The sequence below is a fragment of the Salvelinus namaycush genome, chromosome 26, assembly GCF_016432855.1.
Source record: "Salvelinus namaycush isolate Seneca chromosome 26, SaNama_1.0, whole genome shotgun sequence".
Taxonomy (NCBI): Eukaryota; Metazoa; Chordata; class Actinopteri; order Salmoniformes; family Salmonidae; genus Salvelinus; species Salvelinus namaycush.
In genome coordinates this window covers 6175083-6198375 of record NC_052332.1, presented here as the reverse complement: position 1 = coordinate 6198375, position 23293 = coordinate 6175083, and positions in this window count along the sequence as shown.

Below are 23293 nucleotides of genomic sequence, written 5' to 3'. Positions count from 1 at the left end.
TTAAGTATTTCATTCTAGGCTATTAAGAGTCATATCTGAAAGCCATCCAAGCCATGTGCTAATGATAATATATTTTGACTAAATAAACTAGCTGTTTTAGTTTTTGGTTCTTCATAAAATATTCAGCAGCCATTGTTTTCAAAACTTGCCTATATTCAAATATATTTTTCTGAAACCTGTATTTAAATATCAAAGGAAATATACTGGGAAAAAATATAAATGCAACATGCAAAAATTTCAACAATTTTACTGAGTTACAGTTCATATAAGGAAATCAGTCAATTGACATGAATTCATTAGGCCCTAATATATGGATTTCACATTACTGGGCAGGGGCGCAGCCATTTGGGAGCAAGGCCCACCCACTGGGGAGCCAGGCGCAGCCAATCAGAATGAGTTTTTCCCCACAAAAGGGCTTTATTACAGACAAAAATACTCTCCAGTTTCATCTGTCATCTGGGTGGCTGTTCTCAGGTGATCCTGCAGGTGAAAAAGCCAGATGTGTATGTCCTGGGATGGCGTGGTTACATGTGGTCTGCGGTTGTGAGGCCAGTTGGACACACTGCCAAATTCTCTAAAATTACATTGGAAGCAGCTTATAAAGGTAAATGAACATTAAATTATCTGGCAACCGGTCTGGTGGATATTCCTGCAGTCAGCATGCCAATTGCATGCTCCCTCAAAACTTGAGACATCTGTGGCATTGTGACAAAACTGCACACTTTAGGGTGGCCTTTTATTGTCCCCAGCAAAGGGTGCACCTGTGTAATGATCATGCTGTTTAATCAGCTTCTTGATATATCATACCTGTCAGGTGGATGGATTATCTTGGAACATTAGGAGAAATGCTCACCAACAGGGATGTAAACACATTTGAACACAACATTTTAGAGACATCATTTTTTGCATATGGATAATTTTTGGGAACTTTTATTTCACCTCATGAAACATGGGACCAGTTTACATGTTGTGTTCATATTTTTGTTCAGAATAGTTGCCAATATTTGATTCTCTATATTAGACTACCTTGAGTATTTGAAAAATTTGTATTTTCAAATAAACTACAAAATACAACTATGTTCTTTCCAGGTCTGATATTCATTTACGTAAAAATGTTCCCTATATTCCATTCATTGTGCAGACACCATTATCGGTGCCTGGAGGGTTGGAGCATCATACTGAAATGTGTGTGTGTGTGTGTGTGTGTGTGTGTGTGTGTGTGTGTGTGTGTGTGTGTGTGTGTGTGTGTGTGTGTGTGTGTGTGCGTTCGTTTGTTCGTGCATGTGTACTGCTCTGTTTTGACTAGACTACAGTACCAGTCAAAAGTTTGGATTTTTTTCTTTATTTTACAGTGTCACCAGCAAAGCACCATCACACCTCTTCCTCCATGCTTCACGGTGGGAACCACACATGCGGAGATCATCCGTTCACCTTCTCTGCATCTCACAAAGACATGGTGGTGGAACCAAAAATCTCAAATTTGGACTCATCAGACCAAAGGACAGATTTCCAATGGTCTAATGTCCATTACTCGTGTTTCTTGGCCCTAGCAAGTCTCTTCTTATTATTGGTGTCCTTTAGTAGTGGTTTCTTTTCAGCAATTTGACCATGAAGGCCTGATTCACACAGTGTCCTCTGAACAGTTGATGTTAAGATGTGTCTGTTACTATTTGGGCTGCTATCTATCTATCTATCTATCTATCTATCTATCTATCTATCTATCTATCTATCTATCTATCTACCTATCTACCTATCTACCTATCTACCTACCTACCTACCTACCTACCTACCTACCTACCTACCTACCTACCTACGAACCTACGATATTTGGTGACAGAAGTGCCATTTGTTTCCGATCTCTACAGCTTCCGTCCAAAAGCAAATCCTTTGACACGATGTCAACACATACTGGAGGAGTTACTGGCTCGATACAGTACATGTTGCTAGCTTAGTTAATGAACTATCTACATTGGTTTCGGGGGTACAGAATGACACATCGATGAACCACGAAAGACGTACCCCATTTCTGTTTGGAAATTGAGAAAGAGGAGTTTTCGTTCCAAAAGTCAACCGTTAAAGCAAATTTCCTGCAATTCTACACATTTTGCCGTTGCTTATGGCGTGTTCATATGCTGTCTGCCCTCCCGAATCGACCTAGTTTGAATATTGGGGGGACATCCCCCATCACCCGTGGCAATTTTGCCAATGCTGTAAGCAGTCTATGGACAAGGTATGAGTCAATCCATGCTTTGATTTCCTTGGCACTGGACCTCCCGAGTGGTGCAGTGGTCTAAGGCAGTGCTCGAGGTGTCACTAAAGACCCGGGTTCGTTCCCAGTTTGTGCCACAACCGGCCGTGACCCATAGGGCAGCATCGTCCGGGTTTGGCCGGTAGGGGCTTTATTTGGCTCATCGTGCTCTAGCGACTCCTTGTGGCGGGCCGTGCGCCTGCAGGCTGACTTCTGTCGTCAGTTGGACAGTGGTGCGGCTGTGGTCCAACACATTGGACGATAGTTGGACAGTGGTCCAACACATTGGTGCGGCTGACCTCCTCCCTATAGGCCATCTCATCGTTGGCGGTGATCAGCTGACTAGCACTAGTACTATGTACTAGTGACAAGGCCAAGGGATTGATAGTACTGGTTTGACTGTGCTTCAAAGTCAGTATAGTACAGTGAAAAGTGTGATTAATTGCTGTGCGGTGAACATGAGTTACATAGACTGTGGCAGATTCAATTCGATTCAGTCGGCTTCATTCTTATTGAGACAATTCCTACTTAAAAAGAAGTTGGCATAGCAACGAGAGAGAGCGCGGTGGGAAGGAGAGGTGTAACAGATAAACTGATCCTCCTCAGAGAGAGGGGTGGGGGCAAGAGAGAGGGAGGAAGAAAGAGGAGAGGAAAGCCTCTGCTGCAGATCTAGGACTTGGTGTTTTATTTATTTTTTATTTCACCTTTATTTAACCAGGTAGGCCAGTTGAGAACAAGTTCTCATTTACAACTGCGACCTGGCCAAGCAGTGCGACACAAACAACACAGAGTTACACACTGTATAAACAAACGTACAGTCAATAACACAATAGAAAAGTCTATATACAGTGTGTGCAAATGTAGTAAGATTAGGGAGGCAAGGCAATACATAGTGGTGAAATACTTACAATTTAGCAATTAAACACTGGAGTGATAGATGTGCAGGAGATGAATGTGCAAGTAGAGATACTGGGGTGCAAAGGAGCAAAACATTTATAACAATATGGGATGAGGTAGTTGGGTGGGCTATTTACAGATGGGCTATGTACAGGTGCATTGATTGGGGTTTACCGAGCAAAGACTTATAGATGACCTGGAGCCAGAAGGTTTGGCGACGAATATGAAGCGAGGGCCAGCCAACGAGAGCATACAGGTCGCAGTGGTGGGTAGTACAGTGGGGCAAAAAAGTATTTAGTCAGCCACCAATTGTGCAAGTTCTCCCACTTAAAAAGATGAGAGAGGCCTGTAATTTTCATCATAGGTACACTTCAACTATGACAGACAAAATGAGAAAAAAAATCCAGAAAATCACATTGTAGGATCTTTAATGAATTTATTTGCAAATTATGGTGGAAAATAAGTATTTGGTCACCTACAAACAAGCAAGATTTCTGGCTCTAACAGACCTGTAACTTTTTCTTTAAGAGGCTCCTCTGTCCTCCACTCGTTACCTGTATTAATGGCACCTGTTTGAACTTGTTATCAGTATAAAAGACACCTGTCCACAACCATTCTGTATACTTCTGGCCCGTCTTTGGACACTGTGTTAACAAACCTCCAGACAAGCTTCAATGCCAAGACTAAAGAGCTGTCAAAGGACACCAGAAACAAAATTGTAGACCTGCACCAGGCTGGGAAGACTGAATCTGCAATAGGCAAGCAGCTTGGTTTGAAGAAATCAACTGTGGGAGCAATTATTAGGAAATGGAAGACATACAAGACCACTGATAATCTCCCTCGATCTGGGGCTCCACGCAAGATCTCACCCCGTGGGGTCAAAATGATCACAAGAACGGTGAGCAAAAATCCCAGAACCACACGGGGGGACCTAGTGAATGACCTGCAGAGAGCTGGGACCAAAGTAACAAAGCCTACCATCAGTAACACACTACGCCACCAGGGACTCAAATCCTGCAGTGCCAGACGTGTCCCCCTGCTTAAGCCAGTACATGTCCAGGCCCGTCTGAGGTTTGCTAGAGAGCATTTGGATGATCCAGAAGAAGATTGGGAGAATGCCATATGGTCAGATGAAACCAAAATAGAACTTTAGGGTTGTACCTGGTAGGTTCCATGATCATTTGTGTGAGATTGAGGGCATCCAGCTTAGATTGTAGGACGGCCGGGGTGTTAAGCATATCCCAGTTTAGGTCACTTAACAGTACAAACTCTGAAAATAGATGGGGGGCAATTAATTCACATATGGTGTCTAGGGCACAGGTGGGGGCTGAGGGGGTCTATAATAAGCGGCAACAGTGAGAGACTTATTTCTGGAAAGGTGGATTTTTAAGTAGAAGCTCGAACTGTTTGGGCACAGACCTGGATAGCATGACAGAACTCTGCAGGCTATCTCTGCAGTAGATTGCAACTCCACCCCCGTTGGCAGTTCTATCTTGGCGGAAAATGTTGTAGTTGGGGATGGAAATGTCAGAATTTTTGGTGGCCTTCCTAAGCCAGGATTCAGACACGGCTAGGACATCAGGGTTGGCAGAGTGTGCTAAAGCAGTGAATAAAACAAACTTAGGGAGGAGGCTTCTGATGTTAACATGCATGAAACCAAGGCTTTTACGCTTACAGAAATCAACAAATGATAGCGCCTGGGGAATAGGAGTGGATCTGGGGGCTACAGGGCCTGGGTTAACCTCTACATCACCAGAGGAACAGAGGAGGAGTAGGATAAGGGTACGGCTAAAGGCTATAAGAACTGGTCGTCGAGTGCGTTGGGGACAGAGAATAAAAGGAGCAGATTTCTGCGCGTGGTAGAATAGATTCAAGGCATAATGTACAGACAAGGGTATGGTAGGATGTGAGTACAGTGGAGGTAAACCTAGGCGTTGAGTGACGAGGAGAGCGGTTTTGTCTCTGGAGGGACAAGTTTTGCCAGGTGAGTTAAGCCACACTCCGCAAGTGTGTGGGGTGGGACAAAAGAGCTATCTAAGGCATTTTGAGCGGGACTGAAGGCTCTACAGTGAAATAAAACAGTAAAAACTAGCCAAGACAGCAGTAGACAAGGCATATTGACATTAGAGGGTTGCATAAAGCAATCACAGGTGTTGATCAGGAGAGCTAAGACAACAACGGGTAAATGGCGATGAATGGGCAGAGCGGGTCAGTTAGGTACATATAGGAGCTGAGTTCGAGGCTCGGGCCGACAGGTAAACAAAATGAGGTACTGTGTTATTGAAACAGTCCAGGGGGCATCAGCTGTGTAGCCGAGTGATCATAGGGTCAAAAGAGCAGCAATAGGCGAGTCAGGGTGCTGTTCGGTAGTCACTACTACGCTAGGCGAGCAGGGGACACAGCGTTCAGAAAAGCTAGCGGGCTGGGACTAGTAGCTATTTCTTCGGCGACATCGTTACAGAATAGCCTGTTGAGACCACATCGGGCGATCACGTCGGCAGTCCAGTCGTGATGGAACGGCGGGGCTCCGTGTCAACAATAAAGGGTCCAGGCCAATTGGCAAAGGAGATATTGTAGCCCTAGAATTAGCTGGTATATGGGCCTAGCTCGAGGCTAGCTCAAGGCTAGCTGGTGCTTGCTTCGGGACAGAGGCGTTAGCTAACAGTAGCCATTTGTTTGCAGCTAGCTAGCTGCGATGATCCAGAGTAATGATCCGGTGTAATGATCCAGAGCAGCAGGAATCCGGTGATATGGTAGAGAGAAGCAGTCCGATATGCTCTGGGGCGATATCGCGCTGTGCAGACTGGCAGGTGTTGTTCGAGCTACGGCTGGCTGATGACGGGGGGGAAAAGGCGAGGACCGCTAGCCGTGGCTAACAAAGACTAGTAGCTCGTTAGCTGGCTAGCTCCTGATGGAAGTTCCAGTTATAAGGAATAGAAATAACAGATCCGTACCACATTGGGTGAGGCGGGTTGCAGGAAAGTATATTTAGCTCGTAGATAGAAAGTGAGATTAAGACATATACGAAAAAGACCGGCTATTTACACGGGATAAGACACGGGATAAGACAAAGACAGATACACACGTCCTACTGCTGCGCCATCTTGGAAATACTGTGTGCGTCATGAGCGAAATTGCCATGGGGGATGGAAGATATGTCACCCCCCCTCATATTCAGAACAGGTCGATTCGTCCCCCCAATCATTTATTTAAAATAAAATATGTGTATAACTTTTTTTTGGGGGGGGAGGCCCCCCAAATATTATAGGAACATGTCATAAGCAATGACAAAATGTGTAGAATTGCAGGAAATTCGCTTTAAATGTCGTGTGGCTTTGGTGGATCATCCATGTGGCCTTCTGGCCATGCACGCCGCGACCAATGTAGCTCATTTGTTAGCTAAGCTAGACACTTTTAGATAGCCAGTAACTCCTCCAGTATGTGTTGATGTCATTTCAGAGAATTTGTTTTTGTTCAGAAGCTGTAGAGATAGGTAACAAATGGCACTTCTGTAGCCAGATATCTTATTCATCCATTTTTGTTTTTGTTTTCAAGCATTAAATGGCCTGGTATGATTGTGCATTGATCAGTTAAACTGTGTAAAGCCTTTATTTGAACCTTTTTGCCCGAAGTCGAACATTAAAGAACTGTCCAGTGTTTCAATATTTCTATGAAATATGACCCATAATTAATTACAGTATGAGTGAAATAGTATTCCTTCGAAAAATTGTAATTAAGTATGTTAAAAGCAGCTTTTCTGGGTGGAAATGGTGTGACAGTACCCCAACAACAGAATCGTGTGCGTCTATAATGGTAATTAAAAATAGTAATGCGAATAGACCGCTTATTGGCCAGCTCATCATCCTCAGGAGGATGACATCATCCTCTACGAGGAAATAGTAAGCATTTTTTTTTAGGTGTTTTTTTTTAAAGTGTTTTTTTAAGTGTCTTTTCTCCAATTAATGCTTTGGCCAAATATGAGTGTAGAATGAGTCAGCAACATTATTTGGTTATGAGTTTTTAAAAATGAGATTTTCACTGGGCAGTTACCTTCAAACTGTAACATTTTCTCTCAGCTTCATGGCCAAATGTGCAGAGCTGCAGGAAATTAGCTTTAAAACGGCAACATTTCCTCTCATCCTCAAGGCAAAATATGAATAATGAGATGAGCTATAAAACAGCACATTTTTCTCTCTGCCCCATGGAAAATGTGTAGAATTGCAGGAAATTTACTTTAAAACTGCACATTTTTCTCTGACTCATGACAAAATGTGTAAAATAGCATTATATATTTTTCTCTCTTCTCCAGTGGCAAAATGTGTTGAAGTGCAGGAAGTTAGTTGGGGTTGTGGGGCTTTCCACTTATCCTTCCACTCATAAAACGTAAAAAAAAGGGGGACCGCCAGTTTACTGTTCGTCTCACCCCAATACCTACACCACAATTTCACGCTTGGTGTGAGTTGATGCATACGGTGGCAGTGTGACACCACACAAAGCTCCAATTTTGGAAGGTATAGGGACCAGGGTCCGACTCAGCTGTCGGCCCCCCCTTCAGCTGTCAAAGCCTGGAGAAATGGCTGATTCACAGCCAGGACATTGGGTCAGTGCTCAAGGCCTGAGTGTGAGATTGATGGGACACAAACACACACACACACACACACACACACAAATAAACAGGCACATGTGTGTGCATTGGGCGACATACACGGAAACACACACCCATAGGGACATACACGCGTGCATACACATGCACTAATACACAGACGTGCACATTTACACACTTACACATTTACACACACATGAACATTCCCATGTGCTCATTTACACATAGGACCATTAGAGACTGATACATACTGTAAGCTTATATGTAAAATCACACACTTCCAAACACACATTTCCATATCAACTCCTGCTGAATAAGGACAACTGGAAAATTGATTTAATGAGAAAATCTATAACCTCCCACACATTTCAGTTCTACTGAGCTCAGTATATCTGCTAGTAATCAAGCCTTGACATGTAATCTCATTTGATATTTGTTAGGTGCATAAACGGTTTATTAAAGCGTAAAATGTTTTTTTTTTAAAGGGATGAATCCAATCTCTTATATATTCGTAAACATCTGCAGAAGAAGCATTTGATTATCTGAGTGTCTTATCAACACTAACCCTGTTGGAGAAAAATTCACACACACACACACACACACACACACACACACACACACACACACACACACACACACACACACACACACACACACACACACAGACACACACACACATACACACCCACACACCCACACACCCACACATAGAGATAGAGACCATCCAGACCCAACCCTGTACAACGACAACCAGAACTTATGGAGCTGACTGGTAGCTGCTGCGGAGAAAATAATAATCACAATGTTATTGCATTTAGTGGAGTATGTGGTGGTTTTATTTATCTAAAACACCTCAAAACACCTCTTCAATGAGGAGAATGCTCCACCTATCATACAGTCTCTTGCAATTCCTTGAAAAAATAATTTTTTATTTTTATTTTCACCATATACTGTAGAACCTGTATTCAGATGCACATCACGTTTAATGTTATTCACATGGAGACAGATCATACATCTTTATGCTTCTCGCTCTGCATTTCAAAAAACGTAATTTGCAACTTTTCATTGAGAATCCTGGGGTATCTGTATGAGATTTCAAGGCGTCGTATTGCCCCATGAAATGTGTCATGTCAAACGGTGGGCAGAATTTCATGGCTATCAACAGATATTACAGAACACGTGAGAGTGTCTCTCTCCTGAACACAAGCACGGTGCTATGTGCTGTGAAAGCAAAGAGGGAGTTTAGAAAGGTACAGGGATGAGCGTAGATATTAAGTGAGAGTTCATGCAAAGACCTGAGGATGCACCCAGAAGAGAATGCCTGAATGGAAGTGTAGAGAAATACGTACAGTACACAAACGTTTAGTACATTGAATGCAATACATTGACTTAGGCGTCAACAACCGTGACACATATATTTGAGCAAAAGCTTCACAAAGTTATGCAGAGCAGTGATACTAGTTAATGATATAATACATGAGAACACATGGAAAACCTAGAGGGTGCACGTGAAGTGAAAGATGTGTAGGCCTAAACCAGGTGTATGAACCAAGGTATGCACACTTACTGGAAGACTATATACTGTATGTAAACCTAACGTTATGGCCTAAGAATTTGACAGATGTTCTAACAGTACAGGCACGGACAAGACAAGACAATGAATGGAGCTTATCAGTAAAACTGAAGGAAATTCCCCCTTACACAACACACAGTTGGCAGGGCATAGACGCATGCAGACTTTGGGCGGGTACCGTATCATCTGCAAGCAACGGAGAATGACAATGCCAATAAAGAAAACACAAACAATTCTCGACTGATCGCACATGAAAGGGTATTCTCCAGCGTTGTGCGTGTGGGAAGGAGGTATGCATGCGCTCACTCTCCGCATCCGCCGGTTCGTTTGGGGTTCTTATCTCTCATCGGCACACAAGAGGAGCCTGGAGAGAGGCAGGCAACAGTCGTCGTCTCTTTGAAATCCTCCCGGCGTATTTGTTTATGTTAAGCACTCTTCGTGTTTCAGGGATTACATCGTTGTTTCTTTTTCCTTCCTGCCCCCCCCCCCAACCCCCTCACAGACACAGACAACCCCGACACCCCCTCAGAGGAATTCACCAGTTCCCCCCCAACACACACACACAAACGCACACACATCCCTCTGCATCAGAATCAGAAGATTGTTTGTTTACAATGTGCATGAAGTGCATTCTGGAATGTATTATATCTCTGCCTTATGGTGGGTATTATGATAGGTTAACACACCAATTACATGGATACAGTGATTATAGTCAGCGAGACAATCATTTTACAGCAGGCTGGGGTATTGTTGTGAGATATTTGAGATACTGCATCTGTTTTCTAAACTCTTAGAAAAAAGGGTTCCAAAAGGGAGGGATAGGGTTCTACCAAGAACCCATTTTGATCAGAAGAACCCTTTTTGGGTTCTACAGAGAACCTTTAACATCCTAAGAACTGTTTTTGGAAGAAAGGGTTCTTTGATGATTCTTTGGAAGGCCAGAAGGATTATTTGGAAGGCAAGAAGGGTTCCACATAGAACCATATATAATATTTCCCAGCATGCTCTATTGCAGGGAGATTTTCAGAATTGTTTGTTTGTAATATCTGTGTTTTTGCTTGTATATTGAATGGTTGATTCATTTTATGCTACACAAAGATTAATAGCATACAGTTTTCTAAACGAATCCAATCTGTTAGTAATTTGATTTATTGCACCCATTACCCATTCCAGTTTAGATGATTGAGGTAGTCTCAGTATTCAATATTCCCTATGCTGGTAGTCATTCTAAATGCAGGTTGCAGGTGAGTAACAGTTTAACTTGTTGGATATCCCAACTCTGGCCGAATTTCAATAGAAATGACACATCACTTTGCAAGCCAGCATAATGGGACTTGCAGACATGGCCTGTAAACCAAGAGATTCCTAACACCACTGTGTTACTGTTAGGGTATAACTAGACCCTCAAAGAAGGGCCGTATGATACAGTATATGTAATGTGTCATAAATAATTACATTTGAAATGCTAATAAGGCTGGTGGAGCCGTTCATAGAGGATTCTAGGAAGAATTCTCCAAAGATAAAATGGTTCTTGGTAGAATCTTTCATAGACGGTTCTAGGTAGAACCATATACAGTGAGTTATTTGAAGAACCCTACATAGAAGGGTTCTACCCAGCATGAAAAAGGGTTCCAATATGGGGACCCCACGAAGAACCCTGTATGTTTCTGCTTTTTTTACTAAGAGTTTAATTGAGAATTTGGCCTGCAAACTACATGATAAGAGTCTTGTAATAATGGATTACAATACAAACTCAACAGTATTTGTATTGATGGCAAGTGAGGTTTCATTAGCATAATAATTTGTTTTCATGTAGAAATTACTAGGATCAAGGGTCTGGGTGGAAGCTAATAGCTATTAACCCGTAAGAGTTCATTGTTTTTAGAAGGTCATACCAAGGATAATTTAAAGAATTTTAAGACCCCTTGAAGTATAAAAAAATATACAGTATATATATATATGTTTGGTCTCACTGCTATTAGCCCATACAAACACATTGAATAACAGATTCACTAAATGGAACAGTCCCCCCCAAATGGAACAACAGTCCCCCCCAAAAAACTAAAGGAAGTTTGTTCTGAAGTGTCTGTCTTATATCTGAGAGAAGAAGAAAGATCAGGAAACATGTATTTAAGCCCTTATTTTGGGGGAGAGGGTTCTACTAAGCTATATGGAATTGTTTTAAGAAGGTCATACCAAAGATCACCCCATATTTTTGGCACTTATCAGTCTCCATATATACTTGCATACATTTTTAAAACTGGTACCTGGGGACCTTCAGGCGAGTCTTGTGAGGCCTGTGGGCGTTGTAGAACATAATAGTTTTTGTAGGCCAAACCGTTCGTACGCTGCAGTCGATTCTGTGAGAAGACTGATTTTCTGGATGCCTCATAGTCTGACGAACACCGCCTCTAGCTCTGTCACCTTGCACCCCAGATGCGGAGGTGCGACATCAGTGCATCCAATGCAAAAAAATACAGATACAGTATCTCTAGCTTAAACTGACAGATTCGTATGGAGATTTTTGTATTATGCTAATTATATTTATGCGGGGGCACGCACTTGGACTCTAGGGGGTTAAGTGGCATTGTATCTGGTCAGGCTCTTATGTTAATGCTAAGAACTGCCTTTGCTGTTGTAGAATGATGTGCTGATTTATTCACACTTTCCAATGGTTCTCCAGCCTGGTACCTAATCTGTTAGTGCTGTCTTGTCAAATCCTATGGTCATCATCAAGCATAGGAGTTGTCAAGGCAGCACAATCAGATCTAGGACCAGGCTAACTTGGTTATTAGAAATCATTACTTCTGACATTGATCCTACAACTGTGAGGGAGGATGGTCACTGGAGAGGAACCCAGAGGATATTACAGACAGGATTGATGCGCCCCAGAAAGATAGTGAGTTCGTTGATTTGAACATAAGTGAGTCGCCCTCTTCTATAATTCTCCAGAATGGTCCAAATATGATCACAACACTGCAGTATTGGTTCATCTTATCATCGTTTACGAAGCTGAGGCGTCTGGAGGTTTTCTCCACAGCTGAGCAGCTACAAATCGGAGATAATGTCTTGGGCTCCGTCCCAAATGGCATTCTATTCCCTATATACTGCACTACTTTTGACCGGAGCCCTATAGGGCCAGGTCGAAAGTATTGCTCTATATAGGGAATAGGCGTCCATTTGGGAAGCGCATACTGCTAATTTTGCAGACATTTTGCAGCCTGTGTGTGTGTGTGTGTGTTTGAAGGGCCGTGCACAAAACATTTGCGCAACTGCAGTCACAGACTCGTTGAGAAATGATGACTTCTTTAGTTAGATAAAAGCACTAGACGGCCACATCTTAATGGCAAATTAAATGACACAAAGAAATGACCCTTAGTCTCTAACGCTTGTCTTATTCACAATACTACTGCTACTACTATTAATAATAATAATAATAAAATATAAAACTAAGTAAAGTATTTTCCACAACTATTTTGAACTGGAATAAATGCTGCACTCTTAAACAATGGCCAACAGAATTCTAGCGGGGATGATGTATTGTTAGATATTACTGCACTGTTAGAGCTAGGAACGCAAGCATTTCGCACCACTCGCAATAACATCTGCTAAATGTGTATGCGACCAATAAAATTTGATTTAATTTGTGTGCTTGAGTTTTGTGTGTGATTAAGTACGCATATACGTGTGTGTGTGTGTGTGTGTATGTGTGTGTGTGTGAGAGAGAGAGAGTGTCTGTGTGTTTGTGTGTGTATGCATACTCTATAAGTGTTTTTGTTTACCCACTGTGCATGTCTCAGTGCGGCGTGCAACTGTTCCTCAATCTAGTACATACAGAGCGATAAGGAATTTACCATTTTAACAGTTCTTACAATGCAGACCAGGCAGCAGTGGGTCTAAATGGTTCAGTTTTTAGTGGGGCACAGCCTGGCAGTGGCTTAATCTTCCATTAGTCTGTAGCTAATGTGTTAGCTGCTCAGTTGACTAACTAATGAGCAGAGTGGTATACTATGAAGCAATCTAGATCTACTCAAGGTTTTCTAAAGCTAGCCAGCTTCAGTTAGTTAGCTTCACATTCCAGCTCAGGCTTCATCTGTACTACGATGGTGGATATTGCTCCTCCGGCTGCCTCTAACAATACACAGCAATACATACACATCTAAAAGTAAAATAATGGAATTAAGACATATATAAATATTAGAACGAGCAATGTCAGGGTCCGGAGTAGAACATTTATTAAAATAAAATACAAATAATATATATACAGTATGTGATGGGATGTATACACAGTATATGGATATAATATATAGTATATCTGAAGAATATATAGGATAGAATAGTATATTTACAGAAATAGTTCAATAGGATAGCCCTACAGTATATACATATGAAAATGGTAAAAAAGCATGTAAACATTATTAAAGTGACCGGTCTTTCATTATTAAAGTGACCAGTGTTCCATGTCTATGTACAGTACATTCGGAAATTATTCAGACCTCTTGACTTTTTCCATATTTTGTTACGTTACAGCCTTATTCTAAAATGGATTCAATTTATTTATTTGTTTAACAATCCACACACAATACCCCATAATGACAAAGCAAAAACAGGTTTTAACAAATGTGGACAAATGTATAAAACAAATCAAATAAATCAATATCACATTATATAAGTATTCAGACCCTTTACTCTGTACTTTGTTAAAGAACCTTTTGCAGTGATTACAGCCTCGAGTCTTCTTGGGTATGACGCTGCAAGCTTGGCAAATCTGTATAGTTTCTCCCATTCCTCCGTGCAGTGCCTCTCAAGCTCTGTCAGGTTGGATGGGGAGCGTCGTTGCACAGCTATTTTCAGGTCTCTCCAGAGATCGGGATCAAGTCTAGGCTCTGGCTGGGCCACTCAAGGACATTCAGAGACTTGTCCCGAAGCCACTCCTGTATTGTCTTAGTTGTGTGCTTAGGGACGTTATCCTGTTAGAAGGTGAACTTCCGCCCCAATCTGAGGTCCTGAGCACTCTGGAGCAGGTTTTCATCGAGGATCTATCTGTACTTTACTCCGTTCCTCTTTAACCTCGATCCTGACTATTTCCCAGTCCCTGCCACTGAAAAACATCCCCACAGCATGATGCTGCCACCACTATCCTTCACATTAGGGATGGTGCCAGGTTTCCTCCAGACGTGATGATTGGCATTCAGGCCAACGAGTTCAATCTTGGTTTCATCTGACAAGAGAATCTTGTTTCTCATGGTCTGAGTCTTTTAGGTGCCTTTTGGCAAACTCAAAGCGGGCTGTCATGTGCCTTTTACTGAGGAGTGGCTTCCATCTGGCCACTCTACCATAAAGGCCTGATTAGAGGAGTGCTGCAGAGATGGTTGTCCTTCTGGAAGGTTCTCCCATCTCCACGGAGGAACTCTGGAGTTCTGTCAGAGTGACCATCGGGTTGTTGGTCACCTTCCTGACCAAAGCTCCTCTCCCCCAATTGCTCAGTTTGGCCGGGTGGCCAGCTCTAGGAAGAGTCTTGGTGTTTCCAAACTTCTTCCATTTAAGAATGATGGAGGCCAGAATGATGAAGGTCCCCCTTGGGACCTCAATGCTGCAGGCATTTTTTGGTAACCTTCCCCAGATCTGTGCCTCGACACAATACTGTCTCGGAGCTCTAATGTCAATTTCTTTGAACTCATGGCTTGGTTTTTGCTCTGACATGCAGTGTCAACTGTGGGACCTTATATAAACAGGTGTGTGCCTTTCCAAATCATGTCCAATCAATTTAATTTACCACAGGTGGTCTCATAGCAAAGGGCATTTCTGTTTTTTACTTTTTATCAATTTGAAAACATTGTCATTATGGGGTATTGTGTGTAGATTGATGATGTGGAAAAAGTCAAGGGCTCCGAATACTTTTTGAATACACTGTACAAAGGCAGTAGCCTCTAAGGTGCAAGGTTGAGTAAGCGGGTGGTAGCCAGCTTGCGACAGTGACTAAATTTCAGGGTAGGGTACTGGGCAGAGGCCTGCTAGTGGTGACTTTTTAGTAGCCTAGTGGCCTTGAGATAGTATCTCGGTCCAAGCTTTGTGGCACCTGTACTGACCTCGCCTTCTGGATGGTAGCGGGATGAACAGGCCGTGGCTCGGATGGCTGAGGTCCTTGATGATCTTTTTGGACTTCATGTGACACACAGAGCTAAAATGATAGAAAAGTTATTAACATTTCCATGCAAAGTGACTTCCTAGCCAATCAGACGCTTCAGTACCCTGATGATCCCCCTGCTCATTCTCCTGTTGGTTAATTGATCTGTGAAAGGATCAGCATGATGGCACAACCTTGAGCAGAGTGTGTGTGTGTGTGTGCATGTGTTTAACTATTCTTGTGGGGACCAGAAGTCCCTACAAGAATAGTAAACGAACAAAAAGTTGACCAGCTGGGGACATTTTGTTAGTCCCCACAAGGTCAAATGCTATTTCTAGGGGGTTTAGGGTTAAGGTTAGAATTAGTGTTAGGGTTAGAATTAAGTTAAATATTAAGGTTAGGAGCTAGGGTTAGTTGTAGGGTTAGGGTTAGGAGCTAGGGTTAGGTTTAGGGTTAGGATAAAGTTTAGGTTTTTGGGTTAGGGTTAGGGTTAGGGTTAAGGTTAAGGTTAAGGTTAGGGTTAGGGTTAGGGTAAGAGTACGGGTTAGGATTAGGGTTATGTTTAGGGTTAGGGGTTAGGGAAAATAGGATTTTGAATGGGACTGAATTGTATGTCCCCACAAGGTTAGCTGTACAAGACTGTGTGCGTGTGTGTGTGTGCATCCAATCACTCCCGCTGTCTCGAACTACTCTGTTTGGCAACATGATGCTAGTGATGGGTGGCAGGTAGCCTAGCGGTTAAGAGTGTTGGGTCAGTAACCGAAAGGTCACTGGTTTGAATCCCCAATGTGACTTGGTGAAAAATATGTCAATGTGCCCTTGAGCAAGGCACTTAACCCTAATTGCTCCTGTAACTCTGTACGTTTCCATGGAAACAACAACAAAACAATTTGTTCATTTTTTCTTCCTCTATTTCTTCTTTTTTTCCTTCCCTCCATTCCTTTTTGCGGTAGGTACCATTATTTGTAATGGCCCTTGTCCAGTGTTGGTGAGATTAATGCTTTATGCAGATGAATGAAATGCCCGAGTGTTTATAAAGACAAAATATGTTCTGCTGAGGCCCAGTACTACTCTAATGGGGACATAACCCTTCTCATCCATCTACTGCTGCTCGGGTGGGCTCCACACAGACAAAACCAAGATATGTGGAACATTATATTTTTGTATACAACGCAGTAGCGTACCTATGTAGCGGACATGAGTCAGGCATGGTTGCTCATGGTCACGTGATGAGGTAGCCCCACCTTGCAAACTTCAAAACCAGTGTCTGGCCTTGGTCCCTAACAGTCTAAGACCTTGGTTGCTCCCGTAGGAGACCTGAATTCGTGTCCTGTGTCCAGTGGCGGATTTAGGTATAGGCGACATGGGCAGCATCTTGCTGGGGGCCATACAAGCTATACAACCACCACCGCCTGTGTCCATAGTCTATATAGCCTACATTAACCCCAAAACATTTCTTTAAATGTTTTCAAGAAATGAAATTTTAAAGCCACACAATACAGGCTTTCAATCCACACCACAATATTGCCAAATTATACATAGCCTAACTATAAAACGTGGGCGAGCATCCACACTGGAGTAAAGTTTATCCTTCTACAGTAGGCCTACATCTGTCAATCAACTGATGTTCCAAATCAGCTCATCAACCAGGGAAACACAAACCGTAGCCTATTATCGGTTTTGACACCTTTCATTATGTGACAATGGATAGGCTAACGGGTAGCCTATAGAATGTAGCCTATTGGAATATAATCAAATAACAACAAGCTTATTGCAACCATAGGGGCGGCAGGTAGCCTAGTGGTTAGAGCGTTGGGCCAGTAACCAAAAGGTTGCTAGATCAAAACCCCGAGCTGACAAGGTAAAAATCTGTCGTTCTGCTCCTAAACAAGGCAGTTAACCCACTGTTCCTAGGCCGTCATTGTAAATAAGAATTTGTTCTTAACTGATGATGGCACTAGATTATTGCCAGCTGATGGCCTAGAATCAGTCAGATCAAGCGTTACCCAGCCAAAACCCAAATAGCTGATGTTTTGGCGGTGTCAGAGGTTTGTCAGAACTTTGTTGGAGCTGTCAAATCTGCTCTTGATCATTGTCACTCATGTCCGTCGTTAGAATGAGACCAATGTGCAGCGTGGTAGGCGTACATTTTCTTTTAATAATATGAACACCGAACAAAACAACAAAAGCACAAACGAAACTTGAAGCTACTGTTGTGCACTCAGGCAGCTAAATGTAGACAAGATCCCACAAACACAATGGGAAAAATGGCTACCTAAATATGATCCACAATCAGAGACAACGATAAACAGCTGCGTCTGATTGGGAACCATATCAGGCCAACATAGATATACAAATACCTAGATGACCCTGCTTATAGCCTGGTCTTTTAGTGGACATGAGGACACAAAAGGATCAGTAGTCCCGCAATACAGGCAACTCTTCATGTTAAGCCTGCGTAAACGTTCGGCTGGAGACAACCTAGTTGCATCGGCTCGGGAAGTGGTGAATTGGCAGACTTTGGAGACTCTCGGGGGAACTTGGGTAGCCTCGGATTCTCTCGGAAACGGAGATGTCTGGGATTTCTGGGATGCCTCGGAGGCGAGGTGGAATCAGACCTTCTCCCCTTCCTACGTTCCCGTAGTCTCCCATCGATTCGGATGTTCAAGGCGATGAGCAAGTCAAGATCCGTTGGTAGTTACTGGGCTGCTAGCTCGTCCTTAACTTCCTCCGATAATCTGTGCAGGAACGTGTCGAACAGCGATTACAAGTTTGAGGCACTCTCAGTTGCCAAAGTGCTGAAATCAACCTCACTGTGGGAGTCTTTGCCAAAGCATCTTCTGGGCAGCCTCTCTCCCGAACAATGGAGGACCGAAAACCTTTTTCACCTCAGCCACGAGCTGCTCCAGACTGAAGCCTAAGGCAGACTGTTGTTCCCACACTGCCTTAGCCCTGGTGGGAGCCCTCCCTGACATCAGTGTGATGAGGTACGCTATCTTCAAGCTATCTGAGGGTAAGGAGGAGGGCTGCAGCTCGAAGATGATGGAACACTGAGTGAGAAACGCCTGACAGGTTTCCAACTCTCAGGGAAGTGTTCCGGAAGAGGTAAGCGGGGTTATCGGGAAGCCGTGGTGGCCGGGAGAGACGCGCTGCTGACAGCCAGGTTACTGAGGGGCTGGGAGATTACCGTCATACCCTCAGGATTGCTCGAGCAATGTATCCAACGCGCGGTCATGGCATTCAGCCAAGGTCTGGATACCTTCCATAAGACCCCAAAGTAACTCCTTGTAACCTTCCAGTGGTGGCTCCTTGGGAGGAGACGACGTTGCAGAGCTGGTCCGATTCTGCTGGGTCCGTCATGGCCAGTTCATACTATCGCGGCTCAGGATAAGACTCAGATGCAGACAGTTCGAAATAAGAAACGTTTATTTACAAAACAGGGGACAGGCAAACGAAAGGTCCAAGGCACGCAGAGGTCAGTAATCCAGAGCAGAGTCCGAGAGGCACAGAAAAACGCTGGTAGGCTTGACGGGACAAGACGAACTGGCAAAAGACAAACAGAGAACACAGGTATAAATGTACCGGGGATAATGGGGAAGATGGGCGACACCTGGAGGGGGTGGAGACAAGCACAAAGACAGGTGAAACAGATCAGAGTGTGACAGAATTTATTCTGCCACTGTGTCTCGGTCTTAGGTGTATATCACGGTCGCAAGGCATATGAACTAACAGGTTATAGAGCAAACAATGCTATTATCACAACACATATGTTGTAATATAGTTGTTTTTTCTGGCTTGGCTTCCCCAGTGATTTTACCCACTGCATCTGACTGGTGTTTCCAATATATATTTTTAATCCTATCCAATTGGTTTTCAAGCCTTTACAGATCAGTTTTATTTTGTTTAATAATGTTTAGCTTAGCAGAGCTGAAATAAGTCAAGTGTTTAATTAAATAACCAAGGGGACTGTGCTGGTTACACTCAAGGCTTTGTCGTTGCATCATCAACTTTTGATTAATATGATGTATTTTTTCTCTCTCTCTCTCTCTCTCTCTCTCTCTCTTTTTTTATTTTCAAAAAACACTCAAACAAAATAACCAAAGTGAAAACGAAAGCACACAGTTCTGTCAGGTAAGACACGAAACAGAAAACAAGATCCCACAAAACCCAAACGGAAAATGACCACTTATATATGATCCCCAATCAGAGACAACGATAGACAGCTGCCTCTGATTGGGAACCACACTCTGCCAAACACAAAGAAATAGAAAACATAGAATTTCCCACCCGAGTCACACCCTGACCTAACCAAACATAGAGAATAATAAGGATCTCTAAGGTCAGGGTGTGACACTCTCTCTCTCTCTCTCTCACACACATTTGAATTACCTGAAGCAGCAGGAAAATTCTCCATGTCAAAGATCCGACATTTGTATGTTAGAAAGAATTGAATCTACTGTGTGAAAGGGCTCTTTCTCAATATATTTGGGGTGTGAGTTGTCTATGGACACATATTTCTTATTCCATTGTAAAAATAATGCCCCGTGTGAAGAATACTATGGCTTTTTAGCATGTGTGTTATAGATGCCATTTAGCAGACAATTTTATTCAAAGCGACTTACAGTCATGCGTGCACACATTTGACATGTACATGTTAACATGTGCTATGTTTCCTGCTCAAATCCTTTGGTGTAGGCTACAGAGAATCCTGGAAAAAGACATGCCCCTGTGGCTGGAGATTGTGGTAGTGCGTTTCTCATCCTGAGGGAAGACAAACTCTCTGATAGTCAAAATAACTGCGAAGGACAACCAGCTGCAATAGGCCAGATAGGACAAACACTTCAAATATTTATGTTTTATAGTATGTTATGTTTCAACAATTACATACCATTCGATTTACAGCCATGGTATTGTCATGATTAAAAGTATCATCACGGCCAGAGACAAGGATCTCCTGGCTCGCACGGAACGTTCCTTTTCCACCAAATTCTTTCAAGGTTTTGTTGTGAGTGTGGCTGCATTTGAAGTTAAAGGGGTTTGGATGCTCAAAATGTTGATCTTTGATAATCGTTTATCAGCAGAATATTGGACAAAATGATACATAGACCTTTGTCTCATAGAAGATCATGAGCATGTCCTCCAACCCTATGGGCCTCCCAAGTGGCACAGCGGTCTTAGGCACTGCATCTCAGTGCTAGAGTCGTCACTACAAACCCAGGTTTGATCCCAGGCTGTATCACAACCGGCCGTGATCGTGAGTCCCACACGGTGGTGCATATTTGGCCCAGTGTCGTCCGGGTGAGGGGGGGTTTACAAGTAGGCTGTCATTGTAAATAAGAATTTGTTCTTAACTGACTTGCCTAGTTAAATAAAAAGAAATGTCAGCTACCACTCGTTACATGTTTGATTTAGGGGGAAAAGGGGAGAGAAAACTGAACACAGCCAAACAAAATTGCAGGAAAGCTGACGCTCTCAGATACATAATTTCCCCTTACCTCCTGTGTAATCATAAATAAATATTACTTTTTTTGCCCTCTCTTTCTTTTCTCTTTCTCTCTCTCTCCCTCCCGCTGCCCTGACATACAGTACAGTGTAGAGCTGTTGGCAAATGTATTTTTCCTCGTTCTTTAATTCAGCAGAATTGGATGTAGGAGCTTGTGTAATGGTCCCCTGGAGGCGAGGAATTATGAGAGGCAAAGAGAAACTCTGTAATTACCATCTAGGCCTTGGGCCTGCTTCCACCAAAAGCACATTAGCCACTTCAAACACTCACAGAGAAACGCAAACATTGGAGGCAGATAACTGCTGTGGTATAGAGAGGGGTAAGCCTTCTAACCGCCCCCCCTCCCGTTATACTCTCATGTGACTGGGATGTTTATATCAGAACGGCATTTAGAAGGAGAATGCTTTTTAAATGCCTCTTCCTGGTGTTTTTGTTTTCTTAATCACAGTTTTGCCGTACCGCATCGTAGATGCTGATGGAGCACACAATGATGGAGGGGAGTTTTATGTTTACATGTACTGTTCTTACATCTACAAAAGTGGGTTTTGTCATAACAATATTGTGACAGTACAGTACATTCTACTCATTCTGTTGAGTCTTACCTGTTGCCCTTTGTCCATACCTTATAATCAGCCATGTAATTAGTGTGCTATTAAACAAACTTCCTTTAACAGGAAGGCTAATCGCTAATCGACAGACTACAGTTTGACTACAGTTTGACTTTAGTTTGTGCACCCCAGGAAAATTAGCTGCTGGGAGCAACAGCTAATAGGGATCCTAATAAACGAACCTAAACAATAAATACAAGGTCGGGTTTGCTTCACATTTCACTCAAAGCTACCTTTGTGACATCAGCCTCATACCTCTGCAGTGGAAACGTTTAGTACATGGGCGATTCTGCGTAGGCAGAATTTTTGGGGGGTATATCAGATTGTTCTGTCAATTCTCACATATTTCATTGAGAGGTAAGATGTTTGACATGCTTTTTTACATTTGTATCACAAACCATTTTTTTAATCGTGATTTGTACTTGTGGAGTATATTGTAGAGCACGGGTATTCAACTCTTACACTAGGAGGTCCGGAGCCTGCTGGTTTTCTGTTCTACCTAATCATTAATTGCACCCAGCTGTCCCAGGGAAACAATGCAGAAATGCAGTGGACTGGCAGAGTTGAGGTTGAGGGTTGTAGAGTATATTGTTCCACACAATATGTCTTAAAATGAACAAAATCAAAAAGGGTACATTTGATACATTCACATACATATTTTGTATGTTGAATAAATTCATGTGGAAATGTATATTTCAGAATCTGGACACAGTCCATATATTAGAGCACACTATAAGGAGTATAATGACTCCAAGATGTCTGTATTATGTACTGTTCACGGATCATAAGGCCTTACAGGAGGCATGTTTAGGTCTAAAAAGGGCCCAAAATGTCAACTTTCATCATGACAAAAAAAAAAGTTATACAAATGTAAATGTAAAAAGCATGTCAAACATCCTTCCTCCCAAATGAAGTTTCTATGTGAGAACTGCCAGAACAATCTGAAATACCCAAAATATTTTCCATCTACGCTGGCGTGGAATCGCCCACATGAAAGCTAAAGGACCGCCACACACTACACTCGCTCTTATCAAGCTGACTAATCTAATGGCATTTGTATTTTATGTGTATTATTAGGTTTTACTAAAGTATCTCAAAGCCTCATCTGTACCCTTCAGAACCACCATCGACCCAGTAATGCAGCCCCCTAAGCTCTGACCCAGATCAATAACTCTCAAAAATGCATTTATAACACCCGCTGATAAATGGAGAGATGATCTAAGAGACCTATATGGGATTTCGGCTCTGGTCAAAAGCAGTGCACTATACGAGGGGAAGAGATGTGTCAGAACGCCAAAGTGACTTTCAGCTGATGGTTTAGATGTGAGAAGTACGAGTAATCTAGGCACAAATGTCAGCTCCACATGATATCGTTAACATTACTAATTTAAAAATCATTCAGACACTTTTATGTTGCCTGATCTGAAGCCCATGCTGTGTGTGTTTACAATTTTGAAACTGGTAGTGAACGAATGAGTAAAATTAACAATGTCATTTAGTAATAGTTTTATGCTTTTCATATCAAACTATCTATCATTTTATTTTCCTCTTCTTGGAAAGGTAACGTCTACAGAATTAACATAAAAGGCAGAGTACTTTCAGAGTTCACCCCTCTTTCCAACAGAGTGGTTATCACCCCCTCGCTCTCCTTCTCTCCCTTTCTCCTTCTTTCTCTCTTGGTCTTTCCCCTCTCTCTCTTCCCCCCTCTCTCACCCTCCCTCTCTCTCATCCCAC